This window comes from Anser brachyrhynchus (genome assembly GCF_964034855.1).
Source record: "Anser brachyrhynchus genome assembly, chromosome: 2".
NCBI lineage: Eukaryota > Metazoa > Chordata > Aves > Anseriformes > Anatidae > Anser > Anser brachyrhynchus.
In genome coordinates, this window is record NC_137695.1 from 32,272,519 (window position 1) to 32,299,663 (window position 27,145).

At 37.3% G+C, this 27,145-nt stretch overlaps 1 long non-coding RNA gene across 2 annotated transcripts in view; it reads right to left on the reverse strand.

The window, feature by feature from the left end:
• Window positions 1-586: 586 nt before the first annotated feature.
• LOC308188624 overlaps window positions 587-27,145 on the reverse strand; it is a 32,950-nt gene continuing 6,391 nt past the window's right edge. Inside the window, exons 3-7 of one of the 2 annotated variants that reach the window (XR_013945653.1) lie at window positions 25,974-26,166; window positions 4,681-4,864; window positions 3,564-3,697; window positions 2,745-2,902; window positions 587-2,635 (exon numbers count right to left, since the gene is read on the reverse strand). This is a non-coding gene — a long non-coding RNA (uncharacterized lncRNA). The remainder of the gene's footprint in view (window positions 2,636-2,744; window positions 2,903-3,563; window positions 3,698-4,680; window positions 4,865-25,973; window positions 26,167-27,145) is intronic. The other variant, XR_013945652.1, reaches the window with a different exon arrangement.

Genomic DNA, 27,145 nt, shown 5'->3' on the forward strand with positions numbered 1-27,145 from the left:
AAGTTTCTTCTGGATGGTGTTTCTTCTGTAAAGGGTAATTTCATTTCCCTTTTGAAGACTTACAAGGATGTAGTAACAGAAGTAAAGGCGTAAAACAGTACCTGAGGCATAGGCTACTTTTGAGCCTGCAGCAAACTATAGGTATGATATTATCATTTCAGACAAACATGATCTACATAATGTGATGTGTTCCAGCATGCTTACAGTCTGCCAAAGGCCAGAAAATGTGACCTTCATTTTAAGACTGTATGGAAAAGAAAACAAAAACAACAACAACTTAAGAGAAGGAACTTTTCCTTCACCTAAATATTATTTTGCAACTCCTTCAGGTGTCCATAAGGAATTGTGCCACCACCACCAAAAAAAAAAAAAAAAAAAAAAGACATTGTGGCATAGAGGTATAATGTCAGTTCACACCAGAAGACATTCTTCTCACTGAAGTACAGTTAAACCCCACAAACAGCCAAAAAGATGCCCCAGAGTAATGTATTTACAAGTTAGTTTTACATGTTGGCATTATTTATTTGTCTGGTCTTGCAATCAGGGCTTGATCTATCTCGGGGGGGAGGGGGGGGGGAGGGGGGAACATGTAATGCTGCGCAAGGTGGTTTGGTGGTATGACTGACAAAATAATTTCAAAATTTTGAACTGCTTGTATAGAAGCAAAATACAAAAGAGTACGCTATCCCCAAGGGAAATGTAGAAACTACCTGTTGCTTCTCAGGTTAAAAGTTCTCCCTTAAAAGATTAACATCAGCTGTTTGAGTACAATTATTACATATACATGAACATTTTCCTCTCCAGTTTGCAACTTGGAGGGCAACATTTTTCGTGATACACTTAGACCAGGATTCTGATTCAGAGGAGTCACAAGAGAGCTTTTGAAGCAAGAAAATTTATTTAAGGAGGTTCCTTACAATAAATTTTTCCTGGTGACCAGATCTGGGACATGGGATGCACACAGGTTTGCATCCCGTGCAACTGCAGGGCTGCAGTAAGAGAACATACTGTTCTGGTACACTTGGCTAACCATCTTAGCAAGATGGTTGCAGTCCCTAAAAAGGTTTACCTCAGTTGTTTGAGTACAATTTTTACATATACATGAACATTTTCCTCTCCAATCTCCAACTTGGAATGCAGCATTTTTCATCATACTCTTAGATCAGGATTCTGATTCTAACAATGGTTCCTAATGCAAATTTCCAGAGAAGAGAGAAGCAAACCAGTCCTGTCTGCTTTGAATGAGACAGAGATAAAAAAATTAAATGAAGGAAATAAACCTGTAGGAATGTTTTCAAAAAATTGTCATTGTCCAAAAGCTTTAAATTGGTTGAATCCTTGAAAGTTAATTAATGTAAACTCAGGTTGCATCTCTTAATTTGAAGTAGTAGGATAGACTTGCATCATTGCAGAGCCTCAGTCACAGTTTAAATTGGCACTGCCTCTAACTTCACAAGAATGAAAGAGGGAAAAGCATATCTTTCTACCTTGTTTCTGGCTTATGTCAATGAATGTCACTGAAAGGAATTTTTCCTTTTGGCTGTTACTCCTGGATGGCACAATGCCAGCACAAGGCAAAAGCCTTGGAAATAGTTTTGTATGCCTTTGGGTGTGGGTGAGTTATGCTAACACAATCTATATGCAGGGCAGCTGTAGGTAGATGTGTCCCTGCTGTGTTCACAGTAGGAAGTCAGAAGAGAGCTTTTGTAGCAAGAAAATTTATTTTAGGAGGTTCCTTAAAATTAATTTTTCCTTTTTCTCTTTCAAATAATCAAATCTTTCTTGGCTGCAAGACGTTCGCAGATATACAGAACAAACATCCCCCTCAAATCCAGCCAGCTACAGATCAGTTCTATCGGTCTCTAAAAGAGTTTTCAGAAAACTTGACAGACCTAGGAATAAAAGGGATTTTGTATTAACGAGAACATTACCTCTAGCTTTACTTGGTTATTTTTTTGTCGCTTGTTGAAAGCAGTAATGTCTTTTTTTTTAAGGCTAACTTCAATAGCACCTTCTGCATATGCTTCTCTCTGTGGGTAACGCAGGGTTTGGGAAGACACTAGTCATAATGTTTTGAATCCTCTACTCCAGTTAAAGTAAAATATACATTGGGACAGGGGCTTTCACAGTCCAGTCCTACTGAGGACTGAGGACAGTAACTCCCTCAGTAGCTCTAATTTGATGTGTTCCATTGCAAAGTATACAACAGCTATAACTATTGAGAATGCATGTAGATGTACCTTAACCTCAGCAGATTCCAGTATTGTAGCAAAAGAGGTGGGGTAGTTCCTGGTTCTTCCTGCACCAAAATACAGGGTTGTTAGTACACTTTAGTCCATACGCCTATCTTGTTCTTTAAGAATATCTGCATCCCTGGTCATTTTTCCTTCATGCAAAAGTTCCCTTGCCACTAACAAAAACAGCCCTGAAGTCAAAGAGGTGCAAAGCCATCGCTTACGCTCTTCCTGTAAATTTCCACTTCAGCTCCTCTTCTTCCTTGCCTGTTTTCTTCTTCATCAGTGAAGAATATGCTCTCTAAAGATGAAATTTGCCTAGATGATCTGAAGCCGATATGACAATTTAGTTCCATATTTGTGCCATTTGATGAAAGAATTATATCTTGTCCTTCTGGAAACTGTGTAGAAAAAGGGCAAATCCTATCACCATCTTCAAGTTCAAGCTCTGGAAGTTCAACCTGAACTTTCTGAAGAGTTTACTTTAAAAGAATTTATCTTCCTACCCACCTGTACAAACCAGTGTCTCAGCGTCCTTCTGTGCAAGGAAGACGATATAGTGGGTACACACCCCGTGTAACCCTGTGGTCCCAGTATTGTTATGAAAATGAGTAGAGGAAAGCCAAACAGAGCAGTTGCAGGAAATTTCTTTTGTTATTCAAGTATGCCTAAATTTAAAAAAAAAAAAAAAAAAAAAAAAAGAAAAGGGAAAAAAAAAGTGAAAGTTTTTTTTTCAGGGGAAGATTTTGAAAGATTGTGAAACTATCCATTTATGGTGCCTGAATTTTCCTTTAAAGAGGCCCCTGCATTGTGTACTCTGTAAAGTTGAAGATTCCTGTGGTGCTACGTGCAAAGGAGATTCTCATTTTGTGGATGTCTGTGTGGACAGAATGTAGAAAACAAAGCTGTGGTGATTTATTAAATGTTTTCTGGGTAAGTAAGTCTCTCTACCCTCCCTTTCTCTCCTTCCTCCGGCCAGGCAAAGGTCAGGAGAGAAACGGGAATGATGTGGAAGGAGGAACTGTGGCAGTAGTGTCTGGATCTCCAAACAAATGCAAAGACCCCAAGGTTTTCTTCAAAAGCCCAAAACAAAGGCAAAATCTCTTCAGATATGTTCCCTCAGCACCTTCCACACAAAGGCAGTGAAGGGGAGTGTTGTTCAGTCATGGTTTGCCAGGCAGGAAGGGCACTCAGTGGGCAAGAAATTTATTTGTTTCCAAGTGGAAATCTACTGATACCAAAAGCACCATTTTGCTATGGAGACACAGAGGCCATGTCCCTCCCACACACAGTTTACCCAGATACTTGTTCATATGCTTACATGCTTACCTCTGTCCTGGAATATTACTGAAAGAAGATGAAAAAGGAAAGGCAGCAAAACAAGCCCCAGCTCAGCAAAGCACTGAGGGTTTAACGTTCAGATGATCAGGCCTCCAGTTAAAATCGGTGAGATGAACAGCATTCTGCAAGGCACATCCAAAAGATTTTAGTGAAAACTTTTATTTTAAATCAATAAAGCATACAACCCTTGGTATAAAACCAAGCAGCAGACAGTGACCTTAATTTTGAGGTATGAGAAATAATAAATAAATAAATAGATAAATAAATAAATAAATAAAAGCTGTAGGTAATCTTCAATTTTGCCTTGTGGCAATTCACCAGGGAGCACAGCACGTTGTTTTCCCACACTAGCAAGCAGTCCCTAGCACATGTCTGGCACTAGAAGGACACAAAGTACTGTGGAGAGGAAGTAAGCTGTGCTGAGGTGGCAAGCTTTCAATGATGGTCACTTTCCATTCAGCCCCTTCAGTGAATGCAGGGAGCCTACATTATTACATTCTCAGTTTGATAGGATATTTGACATCATCCCTGCTTTATTGATATGCTGCATGTACCCCCACACTTAGTTCTCCTTGGCTGTCAGTTTGAAGAAAAGTGGAAAGCTCATCAATGGTCCAAAAAGGTTTTTTTGGGCCATTATTGTTTACATTGGACTGTCCACTCCAGGGGTTATTTTGGAATGTGCTTGCATTGGCGTTTAAGATTTTTCAGAAGAGAAAAAGTTTATATTTACATACAAAATATTTTTTTTAGAAGAAAGGTCAGAACCATTTGTTTTGTTCGTTTAACCAAGATGCACTTCATTTTTATATGTTCAGTTCTTCATATTTTTGTTTAAGACTTCAGCCTAAAACGTATGGTATGGGCCACTGAGATATTTTGTTTTTATTTTTCCTCTTTGTCCCCTCTCCCTCACTCCCCCCCCCCCAAAAAAAAAAAAAAAAGAGGGCATATTGTCTTGAGGAATGACATCTCAAGGAAATGACAGAATAATATAATATAGCCCCAGCTACCCACAGTTGTTTTAGAACAGAAGACTTTGGAAAACAGTGAAAGCAAGGACCAAACTAGTTTTTTCTCAGGAAAAATACATTATTTTAAATACCATGCAAATATTTGTAACATCTGAAATTCTAATGTAATTTGCCCTGAGGTCTTATACGTCCCACTTCTTCACCAGGAAGGGACCTGTTTAACCCATGGACAGGAGTGGTGATTATAGCTCTCTTGGTAAGTAGTAAGGGAGTCAGTGGGCTGCGATTTGATCGACTTCTGGTCTTCTTTAGGAACTACAAATAAATGAAAACATCTTAGCCATTGTACAGTTTTTATTCCCTATGAAACAATTCTATACATGAATAATATTCACTTGCCAATGGAAACAAAATTTTAAGTCTAATATTCATGAGTTAATATCTATCTATTATAATAGAAGCACAAATATAGATTTCCAGCAATCAAAATGACGCAAATAGTCCTAAGACTCATTGCTAAGTAATTACAGAAAACTTATTTATTAAATAACATCTCTACTTGAAACTAAAGGTTTCAAAATCATGCTCAAGAGACTAAAACTTAGAAAATGTGCAAGTTAAAACCACTATATTGCAGCTTCTCTCACCATTTCTGGCAGTGCACAGGAATGAAATCCCAAACAAATAAAAAGTAACACAATATCTCTGCTATGCACTTTGCAGCTCAAGTGCAAGAGGCATACAATGCTCATGTTTACTGTACATCCACGGTATGAGGGGTATTTCTCACTTCAGCATTTTCTGGAGAAGACATAGCTAGGTGAAATATACTAAAGCCCTGAAAAGCTCTGAGTGAGGTCGTTCTCACCTATACTATGAGTAAATGAAAAAAAAAAAAAAAGAGAGAAAAAAATGTGGGAAGGGAGTAAAAAGGAGACTGAAATGTCCTTTCTTTCTGCATCTGCCTCCACTTGCAGACAGAAAATGGCTTGGCCAGACAGAGGGTCAGGGTCAGTCTATGCTTTTATTTTGACACAAAACACCATGGTCCATTTAAACTTAGGGAAAGGACATTGCCTTCAAATGGATTTTTAGCACAGACCACAGAGAGGCTATTCTGTAGTTTAAATTAACAAGGACGTGCCTTCTAAATTTTGCTCTGAACGGGATCTGGTTTTGGTGGGGAAAAGAGGTTTGTTGCTCCCTCAACATTACTTATAAAACATTAAAATAAACAATAAAGCTTTGTCTGAAGAGAGAGCTTTGACAGCCAGTACGCAGGACTCCGATATATGCACAATCCATTCAAACTGAACAGCCGTTGTATTCCGAGAAACCATGGCAGACTAGTGGATGAAATCCTTATTTGCACAATTATGCACTTATTGGAGTGGCCTTTCCCATAGTCCTTTCACAGGGGGTTTAACTCCATGCCAGTCGTGTTTACTCCTGTCTTCTATCCCGATGTGAACATTTTTCACCCTTTGAGTAACAAGGGATCTTGTGTGTGAAAATGTTATCTCATTTTACCTTACAAAGCAAGGGTCTCTAATTCAGAAAGATTACATTGTCATTAATTGCTCTAATCGTAGTCTCTGTGTGTATGCTCACTCCAAGGAATGCTCTCACAATTTTATCTGTCATAGTTTTTCTTTGTTCAAGTTACCAAAAAACTCCTTAGGAAAACATTTACAGTATAAAAACTGTAGCTTTATAAAAATTTCTGTAAAAACCCTAGCCCTTTTTATACAAGAGAGACAATTCAGATGATCAGGAATAAGTCTTACGAGACCTCTGTCTCTGTCTTTGGCTTTGAATACCCAAATCTCTGACAATTGGTGAGATACATCAGGCTTTAAAAAGCTGGAAAGCAGAATCAGACCTTCTGAGTACAACATGGACTCGATATTGAACCAAGGATATCTCAGTATTCTCCTAGAAAAGAAAGAAGTGTAAAATTTCTGGTTTGTGTGCTTACAAGGAGGCTGAACAATGTAGAGACTCCCTTGAAGTTTGTTTCCAGATTTCATGACTCACTAATGGTGACTTTTTCATTTTGTTTTCCAAACTATCTCATTGTTTACTTCCAAAATTTCCATTGACTTCAGAGGAAGTCGGATGGCGCCAGCGAGGTTCTTATAGTTTAAGAAAGCCATCCAAATTTGTCACTAGCTTGAAGAATTTGGTTTGAGAAGTCCTGTTATATGTGGGTTAATTACTGTGGTAATGAATACAGCCACTTTTACGTACCAAGATATTTTAGCTTCTCTTCATATTGTAATTATATGTATTATCTTACATCATTAATTAAGTTCAAATGCTCTCTTCTTAACCCTGTCATTAATAAGCTGTAAAAAATAATAATAATAAAAAAAATGTCCAGATTGAAACTAAAGAAAAAAATCCACTGTAAAGACCACTTGTAAGAGCATGATCTGTTTTTTTTACTGCTGGCTCTCAGATACTGCCTCAGGGACTTCATTTGGGTGGTCAAGTAATTCTGCCTGATGAGTAATAAACAAATAATTCTACACCCAATTCTGTTTTATTCCCACTGAGTAGTAGTTCCTTATGCAAGTAGTTCCACTTCAGAGTTTAGGCATGCAGTTAATCCTAGCTATTTATATGGCTAGATACCACTCCCTGAAACAAAGGATACAGTAACAGGCCATGTGTAAAAAAGTAGAAAATTGTCCAATAAAATGTAAAAAATCCCATGCAGAAAAGATAGACGTTATATTCATGACTCAGACACCAAAGTAATTAAAATTTTGGTTAAAAATAAAACTTCTCAACATAATATCTTAATGCTTTTTTCTTCCCAGATTTGAAGGGCATTCAAAAAACTCACATACCTATTTTTTTAGTAACAAGTATTTTTTTTTAATAGGTGGATTATCACTTCTGCCTTGATCTCTTTTACACAGTCATGTGTTAATGTTAACAAGAGCTTTTTTGATGTCAAGAATAATGCACTGAATGTTAAGTGTTGCTTTATATTATCTTTGGCAGTAGATACTTAGTAATATTAACCAGCTCTGCTTTATTTTTTTCTGGCAAAAAATCACTTATCAAAAACCAGTCGTTTTACATTTGCTACTAGTGCCAACCATAGGAACCATAGGATACACAGAGCTTTGGGACACACTGGTGTTGCTGGAACTAAGTATCTCAAAGACCTTTCCGTTTTTGCAACCTCAACAAAAAAATAAAAGATGTTTTTTTTTAATATGTTTTTTCTATTTTTTTTTTTTAATTTTTAGTTACAGTGCCTTCTGGCCACTCACTCCAAAACACTTCAGTGGAAAATCTAGAAAGAATTCCTTTATTAGTGGTTTAACTGAAAACAGAGTTTGGCAGCTAATCTTCTAAACATCTAAACATGAGCAACTACCCTACTCCTCTTCTGGAGGAAAACATATGCTGCTCTCCAGAGAGCAAAACTCAGAATGTGAAGTATATACGTGTACATTTTGATATATACATTCTCTGGCAAGGGCTTTTTAGAAAATACAGCTCTAGCTCAAGTTCAATAAAAATCTGAACAGTTTAGTCCAGGAGATTTATCTGCTAGTTTTTAGAGAACAGATTTTGACCCCTTTATGGAAGTTAATACATCACAATTAGCAATGAGGTTAGGTCAGCATCAGCCAAAGATGGAGCAGAGGCGTCAGGGCCAAAAATGTCACAGGAAACACACTGCTTCTTCCCTTGAAAGCTGGCTAGATTATAACTGCAGGCAGAAAACATGGTCAGCTTGATTTTACAATATTTAAGAATCTTAAAAATTGGTATATTTGAAGATTATTTGCAAATATTGACCCATATCATAGGACATGTTCTTGTACATGGATATACACCAGTATATATTGATACACAGCAAAGTCTCAAAGAGTCCTGCTGCAAATTTCCTTTTATTGAGCTTTTCAACAGTGTCTTTCAAACAGTCTGTTAATCTCTGAGTTCACAAGTGATGTAAGGAATTTGGGTTCAGGCACCTGCCTGTCTTGTTGAACTTCCGTAGCTACAATGTTCTCTGTCTACTCTCAAGCACCTTAAAAACTTAATCTGGAAAAGCTCACACAGCTGTGGCTGGCACTGCTTTGGCTCTGCATTTTGAGACTGAGTGCTACCACCTTGTCATGGTTGCTTTTAATCTATTGCTCCTCTTCATCTAAACATCTGATATTTGAGTCTTGAGGTATCTTTTTTCATTGCAATCAATACTGTGAGCCATAGTGGGCATGCTAATTGACAAATAAAAATAAAAATAAAAATAAAAAATCCCCAAATAAATCTCTAGGACTGTGAGCAAGTATGATTTAAAAGAAGAATATAGCTGTATAAAAGGAAGGGAAGTATATGTTATTGTGCCTTAAGACAAATTTCAACAGAAATGAATTTCTTATTACTACTTGATGTTCCAAGGCAGCAGAAACTTTGAAAAATATATTATCTATATTCTTAATAACTCATAACTATAATAATGCAAATATTAAGAATGAAAATTTAATGTCAAACAGGATAAGGATACTTCTCAGGAAGTATATGCATTTAAGGACTACTGTAGGAACTGGCACCTCTGCATTAGTTCTAGACATGTTATACTTGGCCACATTAGAGAGATAATGATGATCCTGTTTAATATTGCAATAATAAAGGAAGGGAAAATAAACCGATGGTTCTCCACTTCTGGCTGTGCACTGTCTTTCCATAGCACTGTTCTCTAGAAAGGTCCCTCTTTGTCATCCGACAAATTGTCTATATAGAATGGGGATGTTGACAGCTACAAACCCCTGATACATGCAAGATACATTTCTAGGTTTTAGATCTACCCAACTGCCTGCTAAGATATTGTTCTGAAGCTTTGGTAGTTTAGCTAATTTAGTGTGAGTTCTATCCAACATTTAAAAAGATTAAAGCACATACTGTGAGTTCATCTATGGGGATTTTTATGCTCCCAAGTATGAACTGCTGTGGGGTACAGGAAAAATCTTTCTGTGCTCTATTTTCTTGCTGCATTCACTGGGAACAGCAGAAGTTCAGAATCTCTGAAAACAATCCTCTGTTATTTAAGTCACTTAAGCTGTTGCAACTCTGAATCTTGCTGTCAAAGTTCATTAATCCAAATTAGTGTAATAAATTGTGCATTTTGGGGTTGGCCCAAGGGAGTCTTTAAAGTCGTTTTTGCCTATGGATTCCTCAGATGCTAACCATTACAGTTTGTTTTCCTGTAAAGTAGTCTATGAATTGTACAGAAATGAGGAGGATTTGACAAGAAACAGAACTATGTAACACAAAACACCAAAATACTCGCATTCTCCCTCACCTCCACTAAGGGTTTCTTTTTTCTGTTTTTCCCAACCCAAGAAAGTAGAACTGTTGAGACAGCACCCGCAGTCCTTTAAGAGCTTGTCTATAAGGGTAGCTGTTGCTTCATTTAGGACAGAGAACAGAAAGACTTCTTTTTTCCCAGATATAGTCATAAATCTCAGTAGAAGGCATCAACTACAACTTAATGTGCCACAAGGCTGACTTTTGCATTTTCTTGGTTTCTTTGAAGTCATCTGAGCAGATCTGGGACATAGCTGTGCCCTGTGATGAAACCCATTTTTTCACAGCTCTGAAAGTATCCTCACAGAGTGTGCAAACCAGTCACATCACTCTTCTGTTCACTTTAGCACTCATTCCTTTGAAGATGTTACTAATGTCTTGAGTGATATATTCTGAGTATCTTGCTTTTTTTTTTTTCCTAAAGAAAAAGGTGCAAGGCATGAAACAATTTCATGTCCACACCTATAAAGCACTGCTGTCAACTCCATTGGAAGTAGAGTATTTATGATGATACTGTCCCATGAAAGAAAGGCAAATCTTCTGTAAAGTCTCCATACAGGAACACAAAGGCGTTGTTGTACTAAAGAAATAATGACATGCAAACCAACCAAAAATGCATAGCTAAAGGTCAGGGACTGTAGTAGTTTTATGCTCTGGAGATTCTCTGGAGTGTTATGGAAATTAAACCCGAATCATGTGGTGTGGGTACTCATGGAGCAGAACAACTGAGACTAGGAGAGATGTACAGATCCTGAACAACTAGGAGTTTAGTCCATAAAGAAGCACCCAGAAAGCTGGTTGCTGTCTCCTAACATCCTTCTTTGATGAGCAGCAAGAGGACAAGATGCAGCACATGACCCTACTACATTCCCTGTCCTGGCAAGTAGTTAAATCCATTTAACTACTGACACAGCTTTTTAATGCATAACGCTCATACAGACATGTTTAGATAGAAAGATGAAGGAAACATTTATTCAGCTACTCAAATTATCTGTATGCTTAATGAGGAAGAAAGCTCTGCCTTCCTTCACACGAATAAATATACATCATGTGCCTGAATCCTGTCAAAATTATAAATATTTTATATAAAAATGTTTCAAGGCAGGTGATGCTTCATCTAAAAATAAAAATAAATGCTATTTCACTTCAATGAGAAACAAAAACATAACTGAAGGCATTCAAATGAAAAAGAAAATTATATGGGGAAGCTGCTTCAATTAGAATGACATCAAAGAGCTCATTACTGTATCTCTAGTTAAGTAAGCATGTTGTCAGTCTAGCAGACTGGTTTTAATTTGTTCAAACCACCCTGTTGTGATTATTTATACCCCAATATTTCTGGCAAACATACTTAAGAGAGTTAAATATCTTTCCTGAAGGACACAGCAGCTTGCATTGACTGACTTGAGATGCAGAATATCTACATTTATGTTCAATATAATAAAATGAGCTATTTAAATAGGTTATTCTAATTAAGTACCTCCAACCCAAATCAAAATCTAGCACTTTCAGTAAAAAATAAATAAATAAACAAAAATAACTTTATTTTTTTCCTGATTTTGCATATGCTCTTCACTGTTTGGTTCTGGAGAAAATTTATGGGATGGACTAAGAGCCCTGGTGACCACACAGCAACTCTGCTGCAGTTTGCTGTCCCCTCAGACATACCAATGCAACTCTTTATGAGAAAGGCATTTTTGCCTTTTTTTTTTTTTTTTCAAATAGATTATTTCAGTAATTCAGCTTACTGAGCAGCCCCACATGCTGTTGTTTTTGTGCAATGAGGATGAGGTTTCTCAACAGATTAAACCAATCTATACTGGCTTTACCACAATCCTCCCTCCCTTTCTCTCACATTCTCCACTCCTCTTACACTGGCACTGATGGCTCCCAGTGACTCGGATCTGGTTCAAAGCGCTTAGCAGAAACCCATTAGCGTTTTCTGCAGAGTTTCAGAGTTAGTACAAGAGAGGCAGTGGGGGAGCCAGAGAGAAGTATTAAGATGAGACCATGGCTGTGCTGACACAGATTGGCTTAATTTGCCACAGAAGTGCAACCTGAGGGTATGGCAAACACTAGCATGGGGGATGTAAGCCACCAGGGCAGAGGAGGAGACTGGAAATTTCTGAAGCCAGCTTTTCCAGCAATGCCAACAACTTGAGTAATTTCAGCCACAGGGCTAAGATCGGCATAGGTGGAGCCTGGAGCCGCTCACGGTATGTCCTGTCACAGCTGGGCCCCCTGCATGTCCCCACGCCGCTTACTGCAGAAAGCAGGGAGTGGTGGGGTGCAGAAGACCAGCAGATTTGCCACAGCTAGAAGTCTGTCCTCTGGAGGAAATCTCTATGGGTCATGTTCAGACAGTTTTTAGATTCTTTCTCTCTCTTAAGTAACACAGTTATTAAAGACACTGCCTGTTATATCACTTCACTAGCTGAGTCACTGGCTTTCTACTCTTCCACCCATTGCATCTGCAGTGTATTAACAAGTATTAACTGCTAGTCCCATTAGTTGGATTCTTTCTTCGGGTGATTTCTCTCTGGGACCATTTTTGTGCCTTGCAAGCAGGGCTGCAGATCAGGGTGAACATTCTGGACATACATTGACCCAGTGAAGGCTGTTCATGCTCACACAAAGAAAATACAGTCAAGCCTGCAAGGATAATGTCATGTCTCATCAATGCAGGAGGACTGTGAAGTCCCTTTGCAGACATAGCAGTGCTAGAACTAATTCACAATGAGCATTTTAAACCCTCTTTTAAGCAGTAAATTTAAAAAACAAGGATTGCCCCTTTCTCAGAATTTATGTCTTCAGGGGTTGGTAATTTCAGAACCATTTCAGGGTTGGAAGAGATTCTTAGAAAATTCCTAGACAACTCATCAGGGACAAAATCAACAGTATCATAGAGGAATTAAATTATGTTCCATTCAAATTAATCTAAAAAGCTAGGGAAGAAAAAAGAATCAAAACAATAGTACTTAAATAAGTTGCTTGTTTTGGCAAGCATCCTCCTCTATGTGATTCCATAGGAGCTGCCAGAAAGTTTATGGAAGGTTTAATATTTTTATTTCAATGCTTTTGGCCCAATTCAGAGGACAACGACCTGTGGGAAGCATTATGCATGCTTACTCAGAAAAATGTCTGAAATACCACTGTTCACTCTGGCTGTTCAAATGAGAATGAAGAATGATTTAACTGCTGGTCATGACCAAACATGGATGACAATAGTTAACGTGGGATTCCCATCTTGGTAGAAATTTACTTCAGCATCTGCGACATTCAACAATAGAAGGAAATAGTGGAAACCAATAGCAGGATTTCCTTTGACAATTCACTTTTATTCTTTCTTCCCTTAAATCCCTTTATTCTTGCCTAGTAAAAATTGTATACATCAGTAGCAGCTGGAGGGAATGCAACTTCAGACTGAAAACACTTCAATCCATCAGCAGAGAGGTGTGGCAGCTGGTCACTCTGCTGTCACGCAGGAAGGAAGCTGTAGCCTTCACTCTGAGTCACGAGAGATGGGCCAAGGAGGGAAACATCCATGCTTAGACAGTGGGTAGAGTGGGGTCAAGATCTGGAGGAAAGTTGTGGCTAAAAGATATCATCCTGCAAAGCTGCTTAGTCACTGGTTTCCAGCAGACACCAATGTATATCTGTGTTCACAATAAGAAACTGAAATACTGACTGTATTTGCATTATTAAGCAGTGGTTCTATGATTCAATGATTAAATAAGAGCATCTCTTCAGAGAGAAAAACTTGATCCTGGAGATCCAGCTTCTCTATTGTATTTTCACATCTGTGTGAGCACATTACAAGCCTGGCTAGATCTCATCTTCTGGTTTGAAAGCTAGCCAGTTTGGTCAACATAGTGGTGTGCTCTTGGAGTGAACAAGCTGCAAAAAGTGGGGATAACAGGGGATTCATTTCAGAAGTGAATTCCTGATATAATTTAAAATGATAAAGCACATGCTCCTGTGGCAGTGGATTTTCTCCTGATTCACTAGTGAATGAGTAGTGAGATCAGAGTCCTGATAACTAACAGAAAAGAGATATGCTGACCTTGGAAAGGAATTACCAGCAATGGTCCTTGGAAGGATTGATCCTATCACTCACCCTGGGGACACATCAGAGGGGTGCCTTCTGATCAGGAGGTGTGAGATCACAGATAAGATACTGCTGAGAATACCCGAGCAGCTACGGCATGACACAAGCTCTCCACTATGACCAAAACCACCTGTGCAAGAGGGTATATAGCTTAAGCACATAATTCATCTCCAATGAAAGCCTCTCCTATCCATCAGCTTTACAAGCTTTTTGAAGTTACTTATGAACAAAGGATTAAAAAAAAATCAGCAGAGAGGAATATCATGTTCAGAGCTGGTGAAAACTAATACTTGCTTTCTGTTCCATTTGTTGTTGAGAGCTTATCGTATTGCATCGTAGTAGTACAAGTGCAACCAAGAACACTTGGTTGCACAAGGCAGCTGAAAGACACTGAATCAACTCTTAGTCAGCTGCCTGGCTTCCCCTGAATTAGCAGCAGGCTCCAAAGAAAACACTTCGAAGAGTTCAGAAAGACTACTGTGAATAAAAATATCATATGTGATACTGTTTTCTGTCCACTGCCAAACAGTACTAAACCCAAACCTTTGGAAATGCAAGTCATTTTTCTTCAGAAAACTGCAGGAAAAGCTGTGCTTTTTGGAGGAAATGTGGAAAAAAAAAAAAAAAGGCAAAACTGGTACTATGTCCCATCCTGTCAACACATCATATAAGAAATAGAAAGAGAGACTGATCTTCTTACACTCTGACCTGGTTATATTTGATTATATGTTGTACAAAACGTAGTTAAACACCCTATTAACAAAATATAGTTAAACAGGAATGTTATGAAAACAAGGTTAGTGTTCTGGCTTGTATACAGACAGGGAAAAGAAATCTAGAATTATGGCTGAAACTCCAGTCTCCAACCATACAGTGATATTCAACGACTTATTTTACAACACTTGGGATGTTTGTATACTTAAGAATATGTGGGCCTAGTTTATTATAAGAAATCCATCCACTACTGTAATTCCTGATTTAGCAAGCTCCTTAAGGCTTGGTTTGTTTGTTTGTTTTCGTTTCATTTGTATGTGTTTTTTGTTTTTTTTTTTCATGCAGAAAATAAGCTAACATAAACCTCAGGGGTTAGCTACTGTCATTGTTTCTTCAATGAATGTATGTAAAGTTGTAGATTTAAGTTCTTTATGCATCTTATTGGGGGGTGGGGAGCATCAGGATCAAGTGAATCCAGTATAAAAATACAAAAATACATTGATTTTACTGGAACTGAGATTTTCTTGTGGTCCATTAACAGAACAGAACAGGGACTAAAAGCAGGTCTTTCTTTTATTCTTTTCTTTTTATCTTCCTGTGCCATTATCTTGATATTTGACTTGCCTGGTAGTTTAATACATTCCAACTAGCATGAATTTCACTGTAGTAAAAAGCTTTATTTTAAGATGAATTATTTATCATTTTTGCTACTATTATTTCAGTAAAAACACATTTTGCAAAGTCTATGAAATTGTGTAATCAATCCCTGCCTCTCCACAGCTGCATGTTCCTAAAGCAATCCTCACATGACCATTCTCATTGATGTTAAACAAGAAAACTTTCTCTGTAATGCTGCAGCTCTTTCTTTTGACCATTTCCACAACCAATGACTTCTGACAATTTTCAAAGTTAGATTAAGTGACAAAAACTGTGATTCTGTGGGTTTTATGTTTATTGAAAGAGACTTTATGCCTTATCAGCTTCAATCTTTCCATCAGAAATTAGTGTTTGGGGGGGGGGGGGACAGAGGGAAAATTTGCACACTGGGACGGAAGCATGTGTACAAACATAAGCACACACTTAGCCGTTAAGTCATCCTCTGTGTTCTGAATGTGATTAATGAAAGCCGTTTTCTTCCATCAATGATCAAAGCTTCCATTAAAACTAAATGGCTTATGTAAAACTGAACAAAATCGCAATCCAAATCCTCAAAGAAAACTTCCAAAGCATGAGCACACGCGCAGGCTCCCACACACCACCACTGTTAAAATGTTTCTCACTGACTATCTCAGAGAAGATCTGTGGATATATTAAATCTGATATGACCATGCTGCAATTGGACTCTTCATAAAGGGTCTTAGAAGGAGCAAATGGACACATGTGGCTGAACTCTCCTCTCATGCTCATATCAGTTCAAATTAAGACTAATATTGAATTAATTTTTTTGACAAATGACAGAATTTGTTTCAAAGAATCCAGTTTCTAGGAAACCAAAAGCTTTTGGAAGATTGTGTTTTATATGACAAAACATTTCAAACAAGAAAGCATTTTTTGGTACTTTACTCGGAAAGCATTTACAGTTTGAAACATTTTTTTTTTTAATATAAAGAAAGTATAAATAAATCAAAAGTATGCCCAAACTTTATGGACCATTCCTTTTTCATTTTTGCAAATGGGAAAATCTTACTTAAAGTTGTCAGTTCCATTTTTATGGTGAAAAAAAAATATGACAAACATAATTAAATATAATGCCCAAGTCAGTTCAGCATCAACCTCTTTGTATTAAAGTAGTAGCGTGTTCTCATTCCATGGGTCAATTTTGCTCAACGCCTAAAATCAATATTTTCAGATTGTTTAATCTTACAGATTAAAAATGGCATCCAGCAAATTTGATAAATTCCTTAAAGATTTCTTTCATTTAAACAAAGGAAATTACAAGGAACTTTACAGAAAATTCAGGCACCCATGAGCCCCAGTCAAAGACAACAGATTCCCACTTACATTGAGTACATTTTTTCTTGCTTGAACAGCACAAAGTAGGTATACTCAGTTCATTCCTATTTATCTACACTTTAATTATCCATCTCTGTCATAGGAAGGTGCATCAAGTGAAGTGAAGTGAATCAAAACCTAAATTATATTGCCATTTTTGCTTGCAATAACTTTTCAATAATATGATAGTGAATAATATGACAATGAAATATAGCTCAGTGCTCTCGGTTTATTTCATTTGAGATGACAACTTTCAGAGTTTTCAATCTAAATCTAGTTTGATTGGTAACAAAAAAAAAAAAAGTGAATCATTGGATATGTGATTCTTTTGCCACTAAGCTTTTAAAAATCTTTGTAAGACTAGAATTATTTCTGAATTCCAGCCTTATGTTTTTTCCTCTGTAACTCAAACCCCATTTCTGCTAAAATAAAATTTGCATATGATGACAGTTTGTTTAGAGACTCAGTATAAGGGCCTGGCCCTCTTAAAAAATTTAAATAAAATAAACTAAAATAAAATAATTAAGAAAAAATAAAGTGTGTACACCCAGCAGTTTACCAAGAAATGTTACAACATTCTTAATTACTGAGGACTTGTTAACATATGAGATTGCTGCTCCATGCACACTTACACACCCACTTCACCTGGTTCACTTGAGAAATCTTCAGCCCCATTATAACTATTTACTAGTATCACTGACAGCCAAGGCTACATGATGCAGCAAGAGAGCTGATCTAGTGTCCTCTAATGGCAACATTAATCTTCCCATGCTTTAAAGGGTTGCTCCATAATTTCCTTTATAAATTAAAGAAGACTTTATCTTCTATGCTTAGACTTCCCCAACTAACAGGTTTTTTGGGGTTAAATAGCCCCACAAACTGTAGCATGAACTGATATATAATGTTTCAAGAGCTGGTAAAATAGATGCTCTTGTGATTTTATTCTCTTAGTTATTTATCAGTCTATCTAGGTTAGACGGATAGATAGCTATCCAGATTAGACAAGTAGATATCTAGCAGGAAGGAAGGGAGAGAAAAAAAGGAAAAAGAAAAAAAAAAAAAGATAAAAAGAGACTGATTTCATTTTGAGGACAAGAAGCACCAATTTCAAAGGTCGGAAAATTTAACCTCTGTAACAATATTATAGTCTTAGACAGACTGGATGGATTAAGGGCATTATTATTGGTTAAGCAGTTTAGAGAAGATTTTCGGTCACAAGAAAATCTTTTAGAAATCTCTTTCTTTGATAGAAAGGTTGAAGAATGACCATGGTTTCAAGATCCTTGATAGCTTTTACCAGACTAAGAGTCTATTGAATATTGTCATCACATACATAAAATTACTGAGAAAAAGCATGAGTGAAGTCATGAGTTCTGCACTGCCAGCTTTCATAAGGAAAAAAAGGATATTGCCAGTCCATCGCCATTAACAAGTTCTCAGACCTTTCATGCACACTGTGAAGGACTAGGTCATTGTGTTGGAGCTGCAATGCATTTCCTTCCCAAACCTGAGACAGGAAACAGAAGCACAAGGGAACAAAAGAAGCAGCAGAAGTCCAGAGATAGTTCCATTATAACCACATGTGACACTGCAAAGTATTTCCCTTCTCTTCCTCCATAAAAATATCTACATTAAATTGAGCTATGAACCTGGACAAGAAAGAGGACTTCACTCCTCCTTAAAGTTGCCCTCTTTTACTCTGTGTTCAAACTTTTGACACATGATTGGTATTACCCAATCTTTCCTCTCCTGCCCAGCAAAAACCCTGAAGTGCCTGACTAACCAGCCAGTAAAGACTGGTAAATTTGAGAAAGCCCTCTGGATTAACTTTCTCTGATTTTAAAGGGAATTTAACAAATTTATTGCTTAAAAATATAATGTTTAAAAATTGCTTTTCTTTTCCTCCTGTTCCCTGAGGAAAAAAAAAAAAATCCTCATTTTTTCCTGGAAAGATATCCAGCCTAGGCTAGTGACTGAATCAAGATTAATAAGTCAGTGTTATTGCTAAACCAAAGGCACTAAAAGAATATTTGCACTCCAGGCTTCCATTAGGCTTTGTCCTGGGATCTCTAGGGGAAACATAATATGAGACTAAACAGGTTTTCCAGTAATCATATTTATTCATGCTAGTGCAGTAAGACACACTGATGATCACTCATTATTAACCAAGAATATTTTTATATTTCTAAATATATTTTCCCCAATTAAATGCATAATAAAACAGCTTGAGTATATAGTTTAATAGTTCCCCTCAGTATTAATCATTGAAACGTACACAAAAAACTAATTCACACTTCCACTGAAATGGTTAAATGCCAAAATTTAAAAAGGACCTTTCCATAACAGAATCAACAGTATTACCTCTAGGCTAATGCATACAGTAAAGGAAATTAAAAGAGGCTGCAAAGCAAAAGTAAAAGTAGAGCTGGCTCTTACTGAGTCAATGGCAAAATTCTTTTACACTGCAGTAAAACAAAACCAAGACCCAACAGCCTGGATTCACTACAAAGCCAAAAGATATTTTAAAACATAAGTAATAAAAATAAGGAACAGAAAAACAACTATTAATACTAAAAGGTTAGAAATCACATTTATTAATATTTACATTAATTCTCCAAATGCACATTTTAATTTGGTTTTAGGGTTAGTATGCATGTTATTACTACAAAGAAGGATCTATCCTTTAGTCTATGTTTTTTTCTTCACAGTATACATGCAGCATAAATGCATTCATATTTGTATATATCTGTACCATGTGTGTCTTCAGAGAGGGAAGGACCATAGTTACATGGGCAGGAAATAGAAAATGTTCCATTTTCCAAACTTATCCTTGCCTCCAAATCATTACAATGCCAGATTTTATCAGGAACGCTTCTTTAAAAAAATTAAAGAGAATTTCAGTTCCAGATGGAGTCTACAGTGATGTTACAAAGATAATATAAGGAAGAGAAAGTGGAAACAGATGTGTCATTTTTGCAGAGATGGATTACATTAGCGTAAAACTCTCCAAATGTTATGTGAGTTGTGACATCTGCAGCAATATGTTCAGACCTGGGTAGATCTCTTCCCCTCCCCCTGTGGATTTCCTGGGTTGGATGGCCACTTCTATCTTTACAGCTTCATAGATTGTAAGGGACCATGTAGCCTGACCACCTCACAGACTGCACGACTTCCTAGAATTAGTTCCCAAAACATGCTTGCCTTGAATTGCACCAGTAGACAACCCACAGCTGTACTTGCTATCTGTACTGTTGATCTTTCTGTTGCTAGACCGGAAAACCATTTCTTCTAAAACTTCTTTTCCCCACATATGTGTTTGCTGGGTGCAACCAAGTTCCCATTTATTCTTGTCTGCAATAACTTAAATAGCTTCTGCCATAAATTCCACTTTTCCATCATTTTCATGGTGCTGAGCAGCAGTAGCAGACATGACAGAGGAACCAGGAGAGCAGCAGCCCTCCCACCCAGGTGCATGGTATCATGCACTCTGCTACTTGGGACCACTCACTAGGGGATCTGTTGGTCCTTCAACCCTTTCAGGCACAAAGTCCTCAGACCTGACCATCTGACCTCCTCTTCTTCCAGATGGGCCCTGTGCATTTGGAAAGAAGAGCCATCTTCTGAGACTAGTTGAAGGATTAACACTGATTTTTCACAGCCATTAGTTCCTGTGTTGTATTGCTGTTATTTTTTATTCTTAGGTAAATGACCTTCCATTTAGACACATGAAAATAGATTATCCTCTCTCTTTGCATCAGTACTCTGAGATTATTTGTTTATTTATTTAGCATACTTTTCTCCCTATCCAGTCTCAGCACCCTCTTGAAAACCTCATCAATTTTCTTTTTTTATAACAGTGATGAAGATGTATAGGTCAAGAGCAGCCCTTCCACTGGAAGTATGTTCTCCCATTGCCAGTTCCCTGAGACATTTACAATTCGAGACCTCTTACTGAGGTTTTAAACTATACCATACTAGTGCTCTGGTGCCACTGTCCTTAGGAACAAATTGATCTCAATTTTTAAAAAATAAGATATCAAAAGCTGTTTTGTTGGTGTTTTGTTTTGTTTTGTTGTTTTTTTGTTGTTGTTGTTGTTTGGTTGGTTTTTGTTTTTTGTTTTTTTTTTGGAAACCTATGTAGACTGATGCTGAAAATCAGACCCTTCTATTTTTCACGTATAAATTGTTCAGCACCCTACCACAATTCCTCCAGCCACTGGGATCACCTTCTTACTCTTAAAATATTGGTGTTGGATTAATTTATTCCCAGCTCTAGATGACAACAAATATTTAGATTGAGGTTTATCAAGCTAGCCAATTTAAAATTAAGTAGTTTGAATAACAGGTGCTAAATGTCCTTCTTAAATACTGTATGACTGGTGTAACTATATTTCCTCTCTCTTTCTCTGTACTCAGGACATGACTATTTACTGAGTAGTATTACCCCTTTTTATCATTATAAACAATTCTACCAGTTTCTGTTAGCAATAGACCAATATAATCCTTAGATAACTTCTCAATATATTTCAAAACTTCCTTCTGACAGTCTAGAAGTTACCCAGAGTTCTCTGTGTGTTGTTTTTTTTCCTCTTTCTTAACAAGTGCTGAACTAGTCCTGCCTTCTAACTTGTACTACTATCAAATTTCCCTTTCTTCCATTCTTATATAAATTCTTTTTTTTTTTATTCTGTTTCCATTTTTCCTTTGAGTCAGGGTTTTATTTTGTTTGTTTGGGTATTTTTGTTTTTGTTTTTAAACCAGTGTGGCCTTGGCTCTCAATTGTGGCTTTTGGGGCATTTGGTAAAATATTCCTAAGCAGCTCCCAATTATCGTTCACATTTTTCTGTTCAAAAGTTTTCTCCCAAAAGATTTAGCTCTTAATTGTTTTCAGCTTTATGAAATTGCTCTTTCAAAGCACAAAGGAGGGGGGAGGAGGTGTTGAATATATATATATTTTTTACAGTTTTTTCTAGTTTGAACACCTTCTACCTTCACAATGTTGAAAATAGCCATTTAAGTCATTTAAAGAGCCAGTCATCATGTTCAGTCCTATGACTTGGTGGTGCAATATTCTTACCATAAGACCAAAATTAAAAGCACGGTTTGATTTGTAACTTGTTACCAGATAAATAGATAGATCTTCTTACTGCAAGACTGGACAGATGTTTTCAAGAGACACACTCACCACTGCACTTCAGATATCCTTTTTCTCCGAAATGTTCCTGAGGTATCTTGACTTTTGCTGAATGCTTGGTGAAAAGTCAGCCAGGCTTTATAATAGAACAACCAATCTCTTTTGAGAGCTGGGGAGAATGGGGCTTGAGAGGGCAGCAGTAAATCATTTTACATATCCAAAACCAATAAAGTGTATATATTGAAAAGCAAAACACAATAAAAATTTGATTTTCATATACACTACATACTGGATTACATCTGATCAGCAGGCCAACAGTCAGGCTGTGTCACCAGGATGAGTTGTCTGATGTTTCACTTTGTTCAAAAGAATTACAACTGGGCAACAACTTTGTTTATTTTAGAAACCATCCAGTCCCAAATTTCTAAATCAATTCATTGGTAACATGGTGAAGAATAAGGAACATAAACAAAGAAAAACATTCTTCTTTGTGTTCATGGTCAGAGTTAAATACATTAGAAACTGATATCCATTGCTGACCCTCTGGAGCAAGCACAGAAATTTCTCCCAAGTGTTACATAATTCAATTATGGGCTTTGTTTAATGATTCAGAGCACACTTTAGATCATTTTTCCAATGAGCTCCTTAACTAAATAATCACTATTCTCTTCTTAACAGGATTAAAAGATATGCAGTAACTCACATGAATTACAAGAGAATTAGTTGAAGTAATCACTTGAAGAGATCCAGTGTGGAATAGGCAGAAGTAATTTGGGTGCCAAGATGGATTTCCTCATTATTATAAGGAAGGAGGTGCTTCTGAAACTAATGACACTGAGTTGAAATACAGTCAAGATTATCCTGCCAAACTGTTACTAAATTAGTTTGAGAGGGTGCAGGATGGTCACTTATGGGAGACAAGCCAAAGCAAGTAAACTTCAGGTTTACTGACATATCAAAGAATGGTTGCAGACAACATTTAGGTGTGTGATATGGATTCCTCTTTTGGTATAATCAATGACTTGTCTCAACACTGATGTGTTTTGTCAACACCTGGTCAGCAATAACATTCATTAGGGGACCTGAGCAGCTGGGGGAGGGGGAGCATCTCTTTGAAGCATAGGCATGGAGATATTTATTCTTCAGTGGCAAACACTTTGATACAGCAACAACTCTTTGCTGAATGTTCCTAGTCCAGGGCTATTTCAACAGTTAGAGCAGACATTCTGGTAAATTACTTCCATTTTGTGTGCCAGAAGAAAGGCATAAAATTTTTCAAAGTAATTAGTCCTCAGTTTACTTGCTATAATAAGAGGTGAATGACTTTAGTAGGTAAGCAGAAATGTTAAAATATTTTTTTTTACTCAGTTTGGTGTCTGACAAGGAGAACAAAACAGTGTAGAATGGTCAGAAATAAAAATGTTTTTCTTGCTGATAGGAGGAAAAAAAAAACAGTTTTATAAAGAGGGCATCACAGACTGAAAGTTATATCTTGTTTAGAGAGAGAATTTCCTTCCAAGTATTTGTAGTAAGAGCCAAAGAAAGAAAATCTAGATTTAAGAAGAATTAAAATTTCCTCTAATAGCTTAACAAGCAAAATTATCCCTACACCTATCCCTATTCCTATAAGGAATTTGGTCCCATTTATTAAAGAGTTTTAAATCTACATCACCTAGTCCCTTAATAAATGTCTGAATAACCAAGCTACAGACTCTGGTATTAAAGAGCATTCGCTCAATCTCTCATCACTTTTCTTCACTTCATATTAAAACTTGAAGTAATAATTGGAAATAATCACAGATTGGAAATCTGTTTTCCTATGTATGCTGATAAGTCATTTTTCTGTGATTCAATAAATATTTAGATGACTTGCACAAAGCAAAACACCTCCTATAGAAGAGCACAGCCTGTATCAGGATACTTTAGAGAAGATCACTAGAGCATTCTTCTGAGTGTAGATTGTCCATTTTGCATGTGCAATGTTAAAATATTTTTGAGTTGAAAACTGTTTAGGATCTAAATTACCCATTTTCTGTTCTCTGACTTTTGGCTGTTATTCAAAAGACTGCTTAAACTCCATAAGAATACAAAATGAACCTCAACCAAACTGAAAATAGAAGAAAGATTTAGAGAAATATCAGTGGGGAAAAAAATACAGTAAGACGTTTGAAACCATTTAATCAATGACTCTTTAAACAGTCAGACTAAAATCAGAAATAAAAATTAAAAAGTTCTACTTAGAAAATGCTTTTCTGGGGTGGGGGAGAAGTAACATTACAAAACTATTTACTTTTACTTTTTATTTTCTTTAGAAGACATAGGGTTTTTTCCTTTTTTTTTTTTTGTAAATAAAAAGCACTATCAAAAGGTATTAAAGTTTTCCTGTTCATGCAGAAAAAAAGAATTCTTAACTCTACTGAAGTGAATGGCAAAACTGTTTGTAATCATTGTAGTACAGGAATGTCATCCGTGCTTTTCAGAAGGAACATTTCCACCCTGATCAGGCCATTAAACACTGTAAGTAGTTATAGCAAAAGAGGGAAAAATAATACAGACTAAAAAATAGAACAGATTGAAAGAAGTTTAATGAGGAGATCCTGATAGATTGTGCCAGTCTTACTTCTAATTCAAAATTGTCTCTAGTGTAAATCTGAAGCTGACATGTATGGAGTAATAATGATTAGGAGAAAATAGAGAGCAAATGCCCTTCTAATTTCGTTCTCATTTTGTATTGTTACGAGTCAGCTGGCTCTCAAAGAAATTAGGCAGTGGGAGAGATTTAAGAGAAGTTATCTGAATGACAGCAGTTTCCCAGATTAAAGAGGAAAATCCATTTTGTTTACAAAAGCTCAGCTGTTTCAAAGTGGCAGAATGTATCCGCAAGAAGAAGCACCTATGGTGAATATAGTTAGGAGACAGAAGCTCTGCAACTGAAAAAGCCTCCCCTCTAAACGGATAAGGCATACAGGGCATCTCTTTTCCTCTGCTGGTAATGGGCGCAGACAGCACTGCAGAGCAGAGCTGCCCCCTCATCATGCTATTGACAGCAGTGATGCTGCTGCTAAAGATGAGATTTCTTTGGATGTACCCAGTATCCAAAAAGCAAATAGGAAGGGACAGCATCAATGAGTTTTTTTAAGAACACAGCAACACTGAAGAGGCTGTCAGGGAAGATAGAAAGCAGGGGTGGGGGGGGGGGTACAGGCTGCACTGAAGACTAAAGTTGATGTCTTGAATTCCTGCAGTCAGGGACAAAACTTATCCTGGCACCTTTGGGGCAGGATCTTACCCTCAATGTGCAAAACAAAAGGGAGCGAACTCACATTGTGCTGACTGCAGAGCCCAGCCAAGTTGCTCACAACAGCTGCTCATAACAAAAACTGCTCTCCTAAGATATTTTCATTTTTGAGAGGCATAGCACGTTTGCGCCGGTTCTATTTCTTAAAAAAGAATGAATTCAACTTACTACAGGAAGCAAACCATTTCCACATCAGAAAGAATTTCATCAAGAAATCACTATCCTCAGTAAACCTTATATAATGGTTTAAAAGCAGATCTTCTTATTGCCTGCTGATAATGATGTAAATGAAACTTAGGAACCATGAAAAGGAAGTGTCTTAAATTATAGGGAGCTTGATAATGACAGCATGTTAACTTGTGACAGAAGTTACTTCTCCCTAAGCTGAGAGATTTAAAATAAATTTCAGAGCACAGCACCAGTATGTCAGTCCTGGTATATCAAGGAAGTTACTGTGGAAAACCTCCCTACACACCCAGGGGCCAGTATGGGCGAGGGTCTTCCTATGATCTGGTACAATTAAATAACGTATCTGTAGCCAGCCTTTGTCAGAATGCACATATCAATCATCCAATTTTATTGAGTAACTGGAGTAACTTTATCACTGAAATAAAACTTGTGAGACGGTGTTTAGGAACACCAGCAACTCAGAAAAGAATTAGCTTGGATGAAAATCTTACATCCTAGTTTCCAAAAGCTAAAATCCACCCCAGCTTCTCCCATCGCTGCTCGTTTTCCTCTGCTGAAAAGTGACAGTGATTGATGTCTTCTCCCACCCGAAGTATGCTGCGGTTATTGCTCCTTATGGTTAGAATTAAGCTAACAGCCCAGCTCAAACACTCACCCATTTAGATGAAGTATTTATTAGCCACGAATCCCTCTGTTCTTACACCACCTCAAAGTTTTCGTGTACGTCACTGAGAAAAACAAAGGGAAGGACTCTGGCGTTCAGTCGGAGAACTCCAGCACCAAACCCTCTAATAAGGCAAGCAGGCATGGAACGACTCAGAAGGCCCAGATGTTTAAACCATATAAAGCTGAAAAAGAAAATAAAGAGCAGCTGAATTACAAAGGAGGGAAGGATACAATGTTTGTCTATGGTTAAACTACTGTAAACTTTGAAATCTGTATTATGGAATCCATTATAAAACCCATAATTCTGATTTAAAAGTAATAGTCATAAGATTCTTACTTTGCCATTATTTATGGAATAATAAGAAGGTATGTTACTAGAATCCCACAAAGTAAATTGATGGATATCATTAAAATTGTCCTGATAAAGAGTCAAATCGAAAGAAAAAGGAAGTAATTATTTTTATTTGATGCCAATTTATTTTCATGGAGCACTTTGTGCCATAGAAACCTAGGAAGATGAAAAGAGAGGGAAAACTTTTCCTTTTCCTCCATAGCATAAGTGGCGATTTTTAATGGCATTTGAGGGGCGGAAGTGACCTACTTCCAGTTGCTTCTATATTAAGAATTCGGCTACATATTCAATACTTGCCTGAAGAATCAAAGCAGCATACAAATTCGGATCAGGATTGATATGTCAACACTTTGGCTAAATAGAAAATTTGCTGCAAAGAATGCGCTGGAAAAATGAGTACTTGAAACTCTGCCCCGGTAGGGTCCTTCAGGGACATACCTCAGATGTTTGCCTTGCCTCCCACCCTGCTCCCCCCTGCTCTCACTTCCTCTCTCCTCTCTGATGCCTGTCCCAGAGAAGCAAAAATCACAGGAGAATTATGTGCTTGTGCTCCTCTTTTGGGTCGTCCCTTCACTCCAATGGCCCATAAACCAGGTCTGCCCAAAGTGAAAACAGGACTGCTGTGGGCACTGTGCTTCTCACAGGGATCCCACTCCCCACTGGACTACAGGAGCCCCCGAGGCTCCAGAACTGCTCCTGCCAGAGTGGTTTCTCACATGACAGAGCTCTTCTATGAAGGCTACCATGACCAGATCAAAGAGGCTATCCTATATTATGGATTCCATTAAAAAAAAAAAAAAAAAGGGGGA